Raw genomic sequence first — 16,319 nt, 5'->3', positions numbered from 1 at the left:
GCTATGCAAGTTCTGAATATTAAGAACTGAAATTAATCACAAGTCCATCACCTTTTTACTTTTTGTTCTCTTGTTCGGATCAATATATTTCAACAAACAAGCAGAGTGTATGCTATATTCTCTTGTTGCATTACTTTACGCTTTTGAGTGTGTTGCGCTTGCGTTTCCATCTATTGTTGATGAAGTAAATGCTTTCCCTCAAATTAGTTAAGTGCTACTACTCATAGCAGAACAGGTGAAAAACTGAATGAACAAGTGAGGACTATTATCGAAGGATTAACTTTCATTTATTACATATTCCTTTGTCACAAGCCACGTTGTAAGTGTCTAATAATGTCAAGTATCTGGGTTCTAAAACCTTGCTACCTGTAGAACACAGTGCACAAATTCCTGAAAGTGTAGAAGTGGGGGGGGGGGCAATATATATTTAAAAATGTGGAGGGCAAACTTTGCTTTTTCATTTATTTTTTTGAAATTGAAAGGTATAAAAAGGCTTTTTTTCAAAATCTGCAGGAGGGGAGCTAAATAGGTCAATATATACAAAATCATATTATTGAGTTACGACTAAAGTGAATACACCATTCGACGCCTTTTTTATGCTGATTACGAATATAATAAGAATTTCTATCGGAAATGAATTTCAGCCCCCCCTCTATATATACCAATTCAGGGTTAGTTTAGGTTGGGTTAGGTTAGGTTAGGTATAGCCTATATAGGGGAGGGGGGCTGAAATTCATTTACGATAGAAATGCTTATTATATTCGTAATCAGCATAAAAAAAACCATCGAATGGTGTATTCACTTTATTTGAAACTCAATAATATGATTTGGTATATATTGACCGCTAAATACCCCTCACAATTGTCCCTACTGAGAGAATAGTTGAGATATCGAATGAATCAATGGTAAGCTTTTTGGTACGATCGTAGTTACTCTTATCAAAGACTTCCCCAGGGGATGGGGCTCTTGGGTTCCGGACACTGTCAAAATCCCAAATTCTCCCGAATTTCTAAGATTTTTTTTTAAATTATTAAAATCATGATGATTTTTATTGTTGACCCCCCCCCCACGAAACAAGTCAGGCGTTAACCTACATACGTAACTGCTATGATCTCCTGTTCTCGTAGTAGAACATGAGAAAAACCGAAGGAATAAGTGAGGAATGTCATCCAAGGATTATTCAAGGGATTATTTTGTATTGATTGCCTAATTCTTTCTCAAAAAGTACGTTGTAAGTACCGTTGCAATGCGTTGTACCGTTGCAATGCGTTGTACCGTTGCAATGCGAAATTAGCGAGTTCTAAAGGTTTGCTTGCTAACTCTACAACCCGTAGGAAAACAGCCAAAAATTGAAGGAATAAACGATCTTGCGGTATGATCGTAGCCACACCTAATAGGAACAAACCCTGGGGATGGAACCCGCTCGCCCATGAAATCCGAAAATTCAAGAATTTTTTGGCGTTTTGTTTAGAACTATACAACAATTTTTGGTACTTATCTCTTATATTATAATCACCACACTCAAGTTCCTGGTCTGACAGTACCAGTTTCTTTCTGTATTTAAATATGTATTAAATAAAAGAAATAATTTTTTTTTCAGATGATAGTTAGAAGCAACGTTAAAACTTAAAACAAAAAGAAATTATTACGGAAATGAAGGGGATTGCCCCCTCCTCAACACCTCGCTCTTTACGCTAAAGTTTTTAGTACTTTGAAAAAAGCTTCTTATTGTTCCAGTTAAACCACCCTTGTGTTTCAAGAGTCGTTCTTAAAGAATTGGGATAAAATTCAAACTTTAGCGTAAAGAGTAAGGTATTAAGGAGGGGGCAACCCCCTTCATATACGCAATAATATCTGTTCGTTTTAAGTTTTAATGTTGCTCTTTACTGTCCGTTGAAAAAACTTGGTTTTTTATTTAGTTTCTGATCGTGTTTTAAATACTGCTGGGAAAACTGGCTGCTCCTCCAGGAAGAAATACCTCTCCCGATGGAATTATCCTCTAGACAATTCAATCCCGGTGAAAATTTACCCCGGATAATTACCCTTAACAACTCCATGCGCAAAATTGAGACGGAAAAGAGAAAGCAGGAAACAAAAATAATTTTGTATAGGAATTATGGAAACAATTTATCCACTGTAAAATTTCTCCTGGAAAGTTTAATCCCTGGAAACTTTCCTCCCCATAGAACATTCCACCTTTGAAAAAAGTCCCAGCAGAAAATTTATCCCCTCCCCCCAACCGAAAATGCATGGATACTTCCCAATAACAGAAGTTATGCGTAAACAATAGACAAATTTTACAATATACGGGCCTTTCCCCTGGGGCTGGGGGGGGGCAGTAGTTTTGCATCCAAAGGCATAGCTATTGGGCCTTTCAACTATGAAAAACAAAATGGCTTTTCAAAATTTTGATCTGAAGATTTGGGAAAAAGGGGGCGGGAGAGGAGGCCTTTTTACCTTCGAATCTTTTTGTCACTAAAAAAGGACACTAGAACTCTTAATTCCCGTTAGAATGAGCCCTCTAAAGATATTCTAGGACCACTGGGTCGATACGATCGCCCCTGGGGAAAAAACAAAACAAATTAACAAGCATCTGTGATCTTTCTTCTGGCAAAAAATAGAAAATTTAATATTTTTGCAAATGTGAAACTTCTACAATAGGGTCCTCTGATACGCTGAATCTGATGGTGTGATTTTCATTAATATTCTTTGAATCTTAAGTGGTGTTTTCCCCCTTTTTCGAAAATAACCTTTGATGGGTAATACTAAACTCAATGAAACCTATAACCTATATATTTGTAATTAGCATAATAAGCCGTTTTTTAGAGTTTCGGTTACTATTAAACCGCATCGCTCCTTACTTAAGAGTTTTTTACCACGAAGTGTTTGACTCGGTGATAATCACTTTAGCATGAGAGGTATATTTTAATCACACTACAATGTAGGTATATTTTAACTAAACAGTATAGTTGGTATTTTAGTTAGGTTAGAAACCATTTAATATAATGCATTCTGGGGGGTCTGATTTCCAGAATTCTCTGTTGTAGTTTCCATAATTTTGTTACTAAAGTATTTTATTTTCATTATACTTAGGTATATTTTATTGGCATTAACCTAACTTCACTTCTTGAGTGTCGTGGCTATAAGAAATATTTTTTTATTTCCAACCCCTCCCCCCCCCCCCAAAAAAAAACCCCTGTGCAGACTTATGTGCCTGACTGCCTATCATCTAAGGAATAACTTTTATTTGCTGCATATTTCTTTTTCAAAAAGTATGTTCGAAGTGTCAAATAATGCTGCTGGGTTCTAAATGGCTGGGTTCTAAAGGCTTGCTACTTCTACTACCCGCAGCTGAACACGTGGTACTTTCTACCTTGCTACCCTTACTACTCGCAGGAGCGCACCTGAAAGCTTCATGAGAAAGTGAGGCATCAAACAGTTCGTGGTACGAACTACAAATAAGGAGTGACTCGCCCATTAGTAAACGAAAATCTAAAATAAGGATATTTGATAACAATTAATGCATCAAAAGAATTGACTTTTTATGCTGATTCTGAATACATGAAACTTATTAAGTTTAACGTTACCCATCAAAAGTTATCAGTCTAAGAAAATTGGTATTATTTTCAAAAGAGTAAACCCTCCCCCTCAAAGAAAAAAAAATCAAGCAAACTTAATAAGAATTACACCCGCAGATTCAGCACATCAGAGAACCATGCCGTAGAAGTGTCAAGGTCCTATCTATAAAAATGTGGAATTTTGTATTTTTTTCCAGAAGAAAGGTCACAGATGTGTGTTTATTTTATTTTCTCCAGGGTAACCTTGTCAAACTATTGGTCCTAGAAAATCAAGAGTGTCCAGTCAAACGGAAATTAAAAGCTCTAGTGCGCTTTCTATATGACCAAAAAGATTAGAGGCCCCCATCCCACGCCCTTTTTTTCCCAAAGACATCCGATCCAAATTTCGACACAACCTTTTGGTTCAACATAGTTAAAAGGTCCAGTGATTATACCTCTTTGGACGAAATGGCCCCCCAGAACCTCTGGGAAATGGGCTATGAGCCATGCAGTCTGCCCATTATTTTCATACAGTATTTGTTATTTGGGAAATAAAAAGAAATTTTTGAGGGGGGTATTTTCTGCGAGGGGGGAGGGGGTGATTTTCCATGGGAAGGATACTCCGTGGGGAGTAAATTTTCCTTTTGAAATTCTCCACAGGAGAACAGGATTTCTCGGAATGATCTGAAAAACAATATAAATGTTTACTGAAAAAAATATAAATATTTTTACTTTTATTGCTTTAATAAATCAAATAATATTAGGATTTTGATTGCAAAATATCAGTATATGTATATTAAACTGATAATGCAAATTCACTTGAATTGTTTTTTTCAGTAAAGTGCAAATTATGTTCTGGCCTTGGGAAGGCATAGGGGTTTTGAGCCCAACTTATGTTAATTTCTGCTCGTTTTGAGTTTGACTCGGTTATTTATTGCAATTTCTGTTCATTTGGCGTTTCATTTATTTATCGATGCTGATTTGTGGTAGTTTCACGCTTGGTAGATCATTTGATTTTATTTATGCTCAATTTTTGTTTAATGGAGTTCTTTACTTTTCTTTGAAAAACATATTTTGTGGAAAAAGCTTTTTTTAATTAATTTCAGTTCGTTTTATGTTGACATAGTCTTTTCAGAGAAAAAAAAATAATACTTTAAATCTTTTCTTTTTTTTAAGAATTTATAGTTTGGCCTACTATTTGTATGCTGGGAAAAAATTTTCAGCCATTTTCAACAGACTATACCCTTTCAAGAATGTGGACACAACTAGTAGTGTTTAATTTAACCTCATAGCCCCTCCAGCCGGCTAGAAATGGAATACTTGATAGAATTTGCAAAAAAAATCTATTTACTCTCTTTGATAGAGTCGATACACGTACACTCTTTTCACATGGTTAAATTTTAAGAGAAGAAGCAGCCCCAAAAGTTTGAAAATAATACCGTCAGTCGTTCTTGGGATACTGCTGAGATGCCTTATTGGGAATTGGCATGAACACAGTGAATTTTGATTTAATATTATGGTAACAGTTAGTTTTTAAACATAAAGTCAAATGGGAGGGTGGGCATGGGGGGGGATTAATTTCCCTCCAATCACTTTCGACTATTAATTGGACATAAGCCCTTTCTATTTTCAATCAAATGAGCCCTTTTCGAAGTTCCTACAACAACTCCTTCGATACAAAGTGCCCTGGTCTAAACAACAACAAAAACAAAAAATAATACATTATACACACATCGATCTTTACTATAAAAATGTCAAGCCTTCCAATCACTTTTGACTATTAAAAAGGGCACTAGGCCTTTCGATTTCCAGTCGAATGAGCCCTTTTTGAGTTTCTACGACAACACTTCCTATAAACACCGTATAGGCCCCCAGGGTATAAATTACAACCCTTACCCTAAGGGCTGTGAGGTTGGTTGTCATCCTCTAAGACCTAATTTCCAGAACTTTCAACTACGTTACACAAAATGACTATCTCAATATTTTGATTGGATGTGTCTGGGAAAATGGTGGGCGTGAGATGGGTGTTGGTCTTTCTCCAATCAATTTCAATTATTAAAATAGGCACTAGCCCTTTCAATTGCCAATCAAATGAGCCATTTTGAAGTTTCTACGACAACGCTTTAAATAAAAACCTTATTTTCCCCCAGGGTATAACTAACAACCCTCGTCCGGAGGGCTGGGGGGGGGGGTTCCATCCTCACAGACCTAATTTTCAGGACTTTCTACTACGTTGAGCAAAATGGCTATCTGAACATTTTGATTGGATGTTTGGGGGAATGGTGGGCGTGAGAGAAGGGTTAGTTCCCGTCCAATCCCTTTCAATTATTAAAAAGGGCACTAGTCCTATCAATTTCTAATTGAATGAGCCCCTTTTGAAGTTTTTACAACAACTCTATCATTAAAAACCTTATATGCCCCCAGGGCATAACTTACAACCTTTGCCTTGGGGACTCTGGGGGGTTTTTCATCCTTAAATACATAATTTCCAGAACATTCAACTACGTTGAACAAAATGGATATCTCTAAACTTTGATTGAATGTGTTTGGGGAAATGGAGGCCGTGAGAGGGGGGTTAATTATGAGCCCCATTTGAAATTTCTACAACAACTTTCTATATAAACCTTATATGCCCCCAGGGCATAACTTACAACCCTTGCACTGAAAGCTCTGATGGGGTTATCGTCCTGAAAGAACTAATTTCCAGAACTTTCGACTACGTTGAACAAAATGAATATCTCAAAATTTTGATTGGATGTGTTTGGGGAAATGGTGGGGGTGAGAGGGGGTTAGCTGCCCTTCAATCGCTTTCGACTATTAAAAGGGCACTAGCCCTTTCAATTTTCAATTGAGCCCTTTTGGATGTTTTTACACCATCGCTTTCAATAAAAACCTTACATGCTCCCAGAGCATAACTTAAAACCCTGACCCTGAGGGTTGTGGGAGGATGGGTTGTCATCCTTAAAGACCTAGTTTCCAAAACTTTCCACTGCGTTGAATAAAATGGCTATCTAAAATTTTTGATTGGATGTGTTTGGGGAAAAAGTGGGCGTGAGAGGGGGGTTAGTTACCCCCAAATCCCTTTTGACTAATAAAAATGGCACTAGCCCTTTGAATTTCCAATCGAATGAGCCCTTTTTCAAGTTTCTACGACAAACAATTCAATACAAACCTTATATGCCCCCAGGGTATAACTTATAACCCTTGCCCTGAAGACTGTGGGGGGGGGAGTGTCCTGCTCAAAGGTATAATTTCCTGAACTTTAAACTTTGTGGAACAAAATGGCTATCAAAAAATGTTGATTGGATATGTTTGGGGAAATGGTGGGCGTGGAAAGGGTGTTAGTTTCCTTCCAATCACTTTCGACTATTAAAAAGGGCACTAGCCATTTCAATTTCCAATCGAATGAGTCCTTTTTAAAGTTTCTACGACGACGCCTTCAGTAAAAACCTTATATACTCCAAGGCCGCAACTTAAAACTCTTGCCCTGAGGGTTGTGGGGGAGTGTCCTCCTAAAAAACATAATTTCTATCTGGATATCCACAACACTGAACAAAATGGCTATCTAAAAATTTTGATTGGATGTGTTTTGGGAAAAGGTGGGCGAGAGAGGGGGGCTAGTTGCCCTCAAATAACTTTCGACTATTAAAAAGGGCACTAGACCTTTGAATTTCCAATCGAAGGAGCCCTTTTTCAAGTTTCTACGACAAAGATTTCAATAAAAACTTATATGCCCCCAGGGCATAACTTATAACCCTTGCTCCGAAGACTGTGGGGGGATTGTCCTGCTCAAAGGTATAATTTCCTGAACTTTAACGCCGTGGAATAAAATGGCTATCTCAAAATTTTGATTGGATTTATTTGGGGAAATGGTGGGTGTGGAAGGGGTGTTATTTGCCTTCCAATTACTTTCGACTATTAAAAAGATCACTAGCCATTTCAATTTCTAATCGAATGAGCCCTTTTTGAAGTTTCTACGACAACACTTTCTATAAAAACCTTATATGCCCCCAGGGCATAACTTACAATCCTTGTTCTGAGGGCAGTGAGGTGGTTGTCATCCTCAAAGACCTAATTTCCAAAACTCAAAACTATGTTGAACAAAATGGCTATCCAAAAATTTTGATTCGATGTGTTTGAGGAAAAGGTGGGTGTGAGAGGGGGATTAGTTACCGTCCAATCACTTTCATCTATCAAAAAGAGCACTAGCCCTTTGAATTTCCAATCGAATGAGCCTTTTTTGAAGTTTCTACGACAACACCTTCGATAGATAATTTCGGAGACCACACTGCCTTTCCATGACGATAAAATAAAAGTTCAAAATAGGGATAAAATCCTTTTTAACAGACAGTGTATAATAAATTTCACAAAAAATACCAGATATTTTGGTCACATATACAGTGACCGTCATCAGTAGTAAAACTGTTTTACTACTGATGACGGTCACTGTAGATGTGATCGAAATATCTGGTATTTTTTCTGAAATTTATTATACACTGTCTATTAAAAAGGATTTTATCCCTATTTTGAACTTTTATTTTATTGCCTTCTATAAAAACCTTATATGCCCCCAGGGCATAACTTACAACCCTTGCCTTGAGGGTTGTGGGGGAGTGTCCTCCTCAAAAATGTATTTCTATCTTGAAATTAACTACGCTGAACAAAATGGCTATCTCAAAATTTTGATTGGATGTGTTGGGGGGAATGATTGGCTTGGGGGGGGGGGGGCTAGTTGCCCTCCAATCACTTTCGACAATTTAAAAGGGTACTAGCCCTTTAAATTTCCAATCGAATTAGCCTTTTTGGAAGTTTCTACGACAACGCCTTCAATAAAAACCTTATATGCCCCCAGGGCATAACTTAAATCCCTCGCCCGGAGGGTTGTAGGGGAGTGTCTTCTTCAAAAATATATTTTCTATTTGGAAATTAACTACGCTGAACAAAATGGCTATCTCTAAATTTTGATTGGATGTGTTTGGGGGAATGATGGGCGTGGGTGGGGAGCTAGTTGCCCTCCAATCACTTTTGACTATTAGAAACGGCACTAGTCCTTGGAATTTCCAATCAAATGAGCCTTTTTTTAAATACGACAATGCCTTCTATAAGAACCTTATATGCCCCCAGGGCATAACTTAAAACCCTTGCCCCAAGGGTTGTTGGGGAGTGTCCTCCTCAAAAAGATAATTTCTATGTGGAAATCAACTGAGCTGATCAAAATGGCTACCTCAAAATTTTGATTGGATGTGTTTGGGAGAATGACGGGCGTGGGGGGGGGGTTAGTTGCCCTCCAATCACTTTCGACTATTAACAAGGGCACTAGTCTTTGAATTTCCAATCAAATGAGCCTTTTTTGAAGTTTCTACGACAACGCCTTCTATAAAAACCATTATATGCCCCTTGGGCATAACTTAAAACTCTTGCCCCGAGAATTGTGGGGGAGTGTCTTCCTCAAAAAAATATTTTCTTTGTGGAAATCGACTACGTTGAACAAAATGGCTATCTCAAAATTTTGATTGGATGTGTTTGGGGAACGACGGGCGTGAGGGGGGTGGGGGGTGGGGGTGTTGGGTAGTTGGCCCTCCAATCACTTTCGACTATTAAAAAGGGCAATAGTCTTTGAATTTCCAATCGAATGATCCTTTTTTAATGTTTCTACGACAACGCCTTCTATAAAAACCTTATATACCCACAGGGCATAACTTACAACCCTTTCCCCGAGGGTTGTGGGGGAGTGTCCTCCTAAAAAACATATTTTCTATCTGGGAATCAACTACGCTGAACAAAATGGCTATTTCAAAATTGTGAAGGGCAGTGTTTGGCGGGATGATGGGCGTGGGGGGGGGGGGCTAGTGGCCCTCCAATCACTTTCGACTATTAAAAAGGGCACTAGCCATTCCAATTTCCTATCGAATCAGCCCTTTTCGAAGTTTCCACGACAACTCCTTCGATACAAAGTGCCCGATAATGGAGAAAAACCAAAAAAACAGATTGGGCCCACATCGTTCTTTACTTAGGCAGAGCTAGCGCGCTGCCTATGATCATCCAAAGAATAACATTTGTGCACCGCATATTTATTCCTTTTAAGAAACTAATCAAAACGAGCAAAAACTAAGATAAGTAGGGCTGACACCGCCCATGCCTTGTAAAGACAGAACCTAATTTACACTTTACTGAAAAAAATCCTTATTTCAAGTTGAATGTTTCTATTTCTCATTATACCGAAAAAAACTGTCATAACCAAGATTACTGAAAAAATCAAACAAATAGATTTGGATTGATAGTTGAATATATATATAATGATAGTACTGGAAGCCAAACGGCTTCACCGCCGGACCCCGGCACTTGACACGCGGCAAGCTTCTATATAGATTCTCATTGTCGCTTGTCTTCTAACCGCACACAATTTGCTGCCTTTTCATACAGCAGTCTTTTGAAAGATATTTGATTATTAAAGCAAATCTGATTTCTAACAACGATATCTAGTAAGCTTCAAACTTTCGGTTTTCTTTTTAATGTTTTTGAAGTGTTATGATCCTTATTAAAATATATACAAATATTTTTGCAATTTCTAGTTTTTGCTCTTTACGTAATTTAATGTCTTTTCATGCTGCAGTCTGTTCAAAGATATTTGATTATTACCTAAGTCTGATTTCCAATAACGATTTCTACTAAGCTTCAAACTTTTAGTTTTCTTTTTTAGGGTTTTTGAATTGTTTTAATCCCTTGTTAAAATATATACAAATATTTTTGCAATTTCCAGTTTTTGGCTCTTTACGTAATTGCATCATTAAAATTTAAAAGGAATTGAGAAGGGGCTGCCCCGCTTCTCAATACCTTGGTCTTTATGCTAAGATTGGTTAGTGATTTAAAATAACCTTTTTTTCTAATTAAATGACTCTTGTGTTTCTGTCTTGTGGTCTTAAAGTATTGGGACAGAAAGTCAAACTTTAGCGTGAAGAGCGAAGTATTAACATTTGCAATTTTTTTTTCATTTTAATCCAATGAAGTTCCACTACCCACCTACCACTACCACCGCAGTTCCACTACCAAAGAGTACCCACTAACAGTTCCACTAACAAAGAAGTTCCACTACCACCGCAACCCACTCAATATTTGCTCGCTACAGCTGGTGGGTCGGGACCCATAGTTTGCGAACCACTGCCCTAGACAATTCATGGGATACTGTTGATTCCCCTTTTTCACAACCTATCTGTACATAGTATGTTTTTATTTGGTTTAAGATCCTTCTAAACTTTCTCTAAAAGTTTTAACTTCCTACCTTTAGCTTCAGTAATAGCAGTCGTAGCAATAATAGTAGTAGTAGCATAAGCAGTAGTAGTATTAGTTTTTTTCCATCAATCAATCAGGGGTTTATTTTAAAAAGAAAACGAAATAAAATAACATAGCAGATACTGCTCAGTCACACATTGTATGTTGAGACCCATAAATATAGGTATTCATTTCTGTCATGCATAATGGTTCTCACTTCACTCCCAAGACAACCACACACCTCTTCCACAATTACTTATTATTACCTTAACTATTGGAATCCACCCTCCCGGTAGTAGTAGCAGTATTCACCGGGTGCCATTTGGTTAGTTCAATGTTAGTCTCATCACACCCTGAAAGTGCCAGTGACAATTTGAATGATCAGACAAAGCCTTATAATCTAAGCTATTCCTAAGAAAATGCTCATATATCCTTTTGGCAATCTGGATGCAAACACTACGGGTTGATTTACTTCAACATTTCCCTATTGGTCAATTGATTATCCTCCTAATCATCAAATAGTTCGTAGTATCGAACGGTAAGTAAGGAGCAACCCGGCTCAATAGTAACCGAAACTCTAAAAACCGGAATTTTGATACCAACAGACACATCAAAGGAATTGGATATTTTTGCTGATTTCAAATATATAAGTTTTATTAAGTACATTTAGGGTAACATCAAAAGTTAGGGGCCTGAGAAAATTTGCCCTATTTTCGAAATAAGGGGGAAACAACCTTAAAAAGTCATTGAATCTTAATGACACCATCACACCATCAGATTCAGCGTATTAGTGAACCCTATTGTAGAGGTTTCAAGCTCCTATTTGCAAAAATTTGGAACTTTGTATTTTTTTTTGCCAGAAGAAACATCACGGATGCGTGTTTATTTGTTGTTTTTTGTTTTTTTTCCCACGGATGATCGTGTCGACCCAGTAGTCCTAGGAAATGACAATAGGGCTCATTCGAACGGAAATAAAAAAAACAAGTTTTTTCAACTGAAAATAAGGAGCAACATTAAAACTTAAAACGAACAGAAATTGTTACGTATAAGATAAGATAAGATTTATTGCTGAAAAATGGCTATCACAAGCCCAAAAGGGCCGAATTCGCACTTTAGCGTCAAATACAGCGAAAAAAGAACAACTAAAACAAACAATCAACAACAACAGAAAATTATAAAAGGGTCAATGTCAAATACTTAAAAACTTTAAAAACAAAAGAAAAGTACAAAGTAAACTAATAAAATTAGAAGGCCAATGCCAAGTCAGCAAAAATGCCCAAAAAAAACAAAAAAAAAAACTCGTAAAATTAACAAGGGGATAAAGTAAAATTAAAACAAAAACATAAGTTAGTTGGTGACTAACAAACATAAATATAAAACCTCCAAATTTGCAAAATAGGCATTAAAATTAATAACTATGAGGTAAAGAGTGAGTGATTGATAAGATGCAGAGATTCAGTGGTTGAAAATGTCAACTATGTAAGGGATAAAAGTTCTTCTATATCTTTCCGTGCAAACTCTTATTGGGTCGAGAAGGGGGATTTTTGTTGACACAGAACGCGGGAGGCGGGGTCGAAGGGGTGAATATTGACCGGGGAAAAGGGGATTTGTTCGAGGGTTATGAAGGGCATTGTTAGCAAAACGCAAGGTAATTTTTTGCTCTCCTTTCCTTAAGGGTGACAAGATTAGCTCTCCTAAGAAGGGAAATATAAGGTACTTTACCCTCATTGAAGATAATTCTTAGGCACCTTTTTGGACTGCTTCCATTCTGTCCGACAGTTCAATGGAAATGCCAGGATGCCAAAGAGCACAGGCGTACTCAAGGGTTAGGCGTACAAATGACAGAAAAATCCTCAAACAGTGCGATTTAGGGCAATTAAATTTTTTAAAGAGTTTAAGGAGGGAAAATGCAGCATTTGCGCGTTTTAAGATGTCATTAATATGACAATCCCATTTTAAGTCACTAGAGATGGTAACGCCCAGTAATTTCATAGTGGTAACGGACATTTCAGGGGGGATTGGACAGGAAAAAGAAGGAGGAGTTTTAAGGAAATTAATAGTAAGAACAGTTGACTTTAAAGGGTTGACTTTCATATCATCAGTAAGAGCTTCGGCAGATATCGAGTCTAAGATGTACATTAGGTTACTTTTGGAATTTTCGAAACATGTCTCTAAGACATTTAGATCATCATCGAATTTCCATCTATCCGGGAAATAAACACCAAGATGACATATCACTGTAAGAAGCAAAATTGGACCTAAGAGGCTACCTTGGGGTACACCATTATAAATTGGGAGGGGATCAGAATATACATTCAGGTATTTCACGACTTGCGTTCTGTTTGAGAGGAAAGACGTAATTATTCTGATTAGATAAGGGTCAACTTGAAAGTCATTAGATAGCTTTTCTAATAGTATATTGTGGTTGATTAAATCAAAAGCTTTTTGCAAGTCAACAGCGATAACATTGAGCCAGGTATTGTGTTTTTCGAGTGTGTTGCATATTGTGTCCATAAGGAGAACAAGATAGTGGGTAGTAGATGTAGAATTTAGGTTTCCGAATTGTCTTTGGTCAACATTTGGGATTATTTTTACTTTCAACCACTCAGCTAAAAAGCTTTCATATAACTTCAAAAAAAACTGGAGTAAGAGTAATGGGACGGACAGCATTAAAATCTTGATTATTACCTTTCTTTTTTACGGGAGTAATAAAACCTAATTTCCAACAATTTGGAAATTTACCAGTAGAGGTAATTTCATTCAAAAGTAAGGACAAAGGCTCTGAGAGATTGTCGGCAAAGGCTTTAATTAGTACAATCGGAATGTCTAATGGACATGTACTACACTTTTTAATGTTCTTAATTTTTGCCTCCACATCCGAGGGCGAAATAACGGGAAAATTGAGATAGCACAAATCATAAGGAGTGTCAAAGAAAGGGGAGGGAGGTTCTGAACTATGGAAGAAAAAAGCCTGTTCAGATTACTGGCTGTAACTGAAGAGTTTTCTTGGAAATGGAAGTCTATATTCTTATGTGTTTTCCCAAAAATTTTCTTTCTTCTATTATACCATTGTTTTGGCTTTGTAGAAAATAAATCCTGGACTTTGCATTTGTAATATGAAGAAGCTGATTTAGGTATTTCTTTTTTTATATGTTTACGTAGTGAGTTCGCTTCGGATGTTTTACCACTTTTTAGTAGATTCAATTTAATTCTAATTAGTTTTTTAAATTGGCTAGTAATGTATGCTATGTCATTAGAACATGTTTTTACTTTTTTTCACAGAGAAGGACTTTATGTATTTTGTTTTAATCAGATTTTGGAATTCGGAGACTTTAAAATTAATGTCATTTTTTCCTTTGAGGGCCAGCCAGTTTTCATTGGTAATCCAAGATTCAAATGTGTAAAGGCCATCATTGGAAATTGGGGGATAAGAGAACTTAGTAACAGGAAAAAGTATGATTAAAGCTATTTAGAGGCTTCGTTAATAAACAAAAATGGTAACTTCCTCCTAACGGGGGCAAGGGGACAAGAGGGGTATAGAAAGCCTGCATATTGGTGCAAATCAAATCAAGGATAGAATTTCTTTTTGTTGTTGGTATTTTTACTATTTGTTTTAAGTTTAGGGAACTACAAAGGGAATTTAACTTTAGATCATTAGCATCACCTACTAAGAAAATACTGGCGTTTGGAAATTTGCATAGGACAAAGTCGGCACTACTATGCAGTTGTTGGTAGAATCGCTGTCTTTGTGCAGCGTTTTGATTTGGGGAATAATAGAAGCAGCAAAACACAATCAAATTAAAGGGGGTTACAAGGTTAGCCCCCTTGTCAATACCTCGCTCTTTACGCTACAGTTTTTTTTAGTACTTATTTTAAATAAACGGCCTTTGTTATTCAGGGGTCATTCTGAAAGAATTGGAACAAAATTCGAACTTTAGCTTAAAGAGCGAGGTATTGACAAGGGGGTGAACCCCCTGATGTACGTAATAATTTCTTTTCGTTTTAAGTTTTAATGTTGCTCCTTACTTTAAGTTGAAAAAACTTGATTTTATTTCGCTATTTTGTTCAACGCAATTGAAAGGTCTGAAAATAATGTCTTTGAGGATGACAACACCCCACAATCCTCAGGGCCAGGGTTGTAAGTTATGCCCTGGGGGCATAAAAGGTATATATAAAAAGGGTGATCGTATGACCTTTGGAGGGGGCAAATTGGATTCGTAACCAGAGCTTCTAGTGCTCTTTTTAAGATTCAGAGTGATCGGAGGGTGGATACCCCCCCACACCTAACATTATCCCGAAATGCATCTGGTTTTAATTTTGAGATGGCCATTTGTTGTCGTAGAAACTTCGAAAACAGATCTTTCGATTGGAAATTCAAAGGGGCAGTACCCTTTTCAATAGTCAAAAGTTATTGGAGGGCAACTAACCCCCTCCCACGCCCACTATTTCCCCAAACATATCCAATAAAAATTTTGAGACAGCCATTTTGTTCAACGTAATTGAAAGGTCCTGAAATTATGTCTTTGAGGATGGCAAACCCCCTCCCCCACAGCCCTCAGGGCAAGAGTTTTACGTTGTGCCCCGGGGGCTTATAAGGTATATATATAGAAAGGGTGTTCCATTTTGTTCAACGTAATTGAAAGGACCGGTAATTATGTCTTTGAGAATGACACCCCACCCAACAGCCCTCGGGGCAAGGTAAGTTATGCCCTGGGGGCCTATAAGATATGTAGAGAAAAGGTGATCATATAAACTTCGGAGGGGGCACGTTGCATTGGTAATCAGAAGTTCTAGTGCCATTTTTAAGATTCAGAGTGGTCTGAGGGTGAATAACCCCACCCCTACAAACCTCGTATTTTCCCGTAATGTATCTGATAGAAATTTTGAGATGGCCATTTGCTGTCGTAGAAACTTCAAACAAGGCTCATTCGATCGGAAATTGAAAGGGCTATTGCCCTTTTTATTAGTCAAAAGGGATTAAAGGGCAAAAAGCCCTCCCCCCCACGCCCATCAATTCCCAAACATATCTAATCAAGTGTAGATTAAAGACTGAAAATTATGTCTTTGACAACCCCCATACCTCCTCAAGACCAGAACATAATTTGCACTTTACTGAAAAACAAAATATATTTAAAATATTTTCACTTTGTTTTTACTTGTTTATAATGTTTTTACCAGATATATCAAGGGGAAAGTCCCCCCCCCTCGCACTTCATTTACAACACGAGTGTCTGGTGCCCTTTTTAAGAGCAACAAGAGATTGGAAGGCAAGCAGCCCTTCTCTCAAGCCTATTCATTTTTCAAACACATCCAGTCAAAATTTTGAGACAGCCATATTTGTTCAGCATAGTAGAGCAGTCCAGCAACTATGTCTTTAGGGATATTAGGCATGTCAACCCCCACAATTATACTACTGGCCCATTATACTTTAAAACTAAATGTTGCTCTAAAAATAAATCAAAAGGCATTGTGTTAAATGGTTGCCAATAAGAC

General features: G+C 37.3%; 1 protein-coding gene across 1 annotated transcript in view; it reads left to right on the top strand.

Annotated features, from left to right (window-relative positions):
• The first annotated feature begins 262 nt into the window (after positions 1 to 262).
• eag (potassium voltage-gated channel protein ether a go-go) overlaps positions 263 to 16,319 on the top strand; it is a 525,138-nt gene continuing 509,081 nt past the window's right edge. The window contains exon 1 of the mRNA XM_089092021.1: positions 263 to 319. The gene's annotated coding sequence lies outside the window, so the exon portion shown is untranslated. The remainder of the gene's footprint in view (positions 320 to 16,319) is intronic.

This window comes from Artemia sp. Qi Xiang Cuo, chromosome 7 (genome assembly GCF_049724085.1).
Source record: "Artemia sp. Qi Xiang Cuo chromosome 7, ASM4972408v1, whole genome shotgun sequence".
NCBI lineage: Eukaryota > Metazoa > Arthropoda > Branchiopoda > Anostraca > Artemiidae > Artemia > Artemia sp. Qi Xiang Cuo.
This window is presented reverse-complemented; position numbering and strand designations above follow the sequence as displayed.